Genomic DNA, 355 nt, shown 5'->3' with positions numbered 1-355 from the left:
TTCTTTTGTTTGGTGTTTCGTTTTTCATGCATCTTGATACTACCAAAAAGGGAAAGATTCAAGATTATCATTTTTAATAACTTACTCAAAAGATGTTAACTTGCTACAACAAACGATCACTTACGTCTTTTTCATCTGTATTTTCTCAGCATGGCGCTGTTTATGGTAGAGCTTAGCCTTCAGACCAATCATCTTTTTCGCCTTCTTTGAACGTTCGTGAGCTTCTCGACCTTCCTTCTTTCTCTTTTTCTCATGGTAATCCAAACGGTATCCATAGCGCTTCCGGTGTAACTCAATATACTCGTTTTGTGGCTATCATAATACAAGAAATGTTAACTTTAATTTCTTTTGAGCA

The 355-nt window shown here is 35.8% G+C and overlaps 1 long non-coding RNA gene across 1 annotated transcript; it reads right to left on the bottom strand.

Moving 5' to 3' along the window:
• Nucleotides 1–8: 8 nt before the first annotated feature.
• Nucleotides 9–349, bottom strand: LOC107185241. Its single transcript, XR_001516156.1, has 2 exons — nt 125–349; nt 9–39 (listed from the first exon to the last, which is right to left on the bottom strand). It is a non-coding gene; the product is annotated as an uncharacterized LOC107185241 (long non-coding RNA).
• Between the last annotated feature and the right edge of the window lie 6 nt (nt 350–355).

This window comes from Myotis davidii, unplaced genomic scaffold (assembly GCF_000327345.1).
Source record: "Myotis davidii unplaced genomic scaffold, ASM32734v1 C61987031, whole genome shotgun sequence".
Lineage (NCBI taxonomy): Eukaryota > Metazoa > Chordata > Mammalia > Chiroptera > Vespertilionidae > Myotis > Myotis davidii.
The sequence above is the reverse complement of the archived record's forward strand: the minus strand, read 5'-3'. Positions and strand labels throughout refer to the sequence as shown.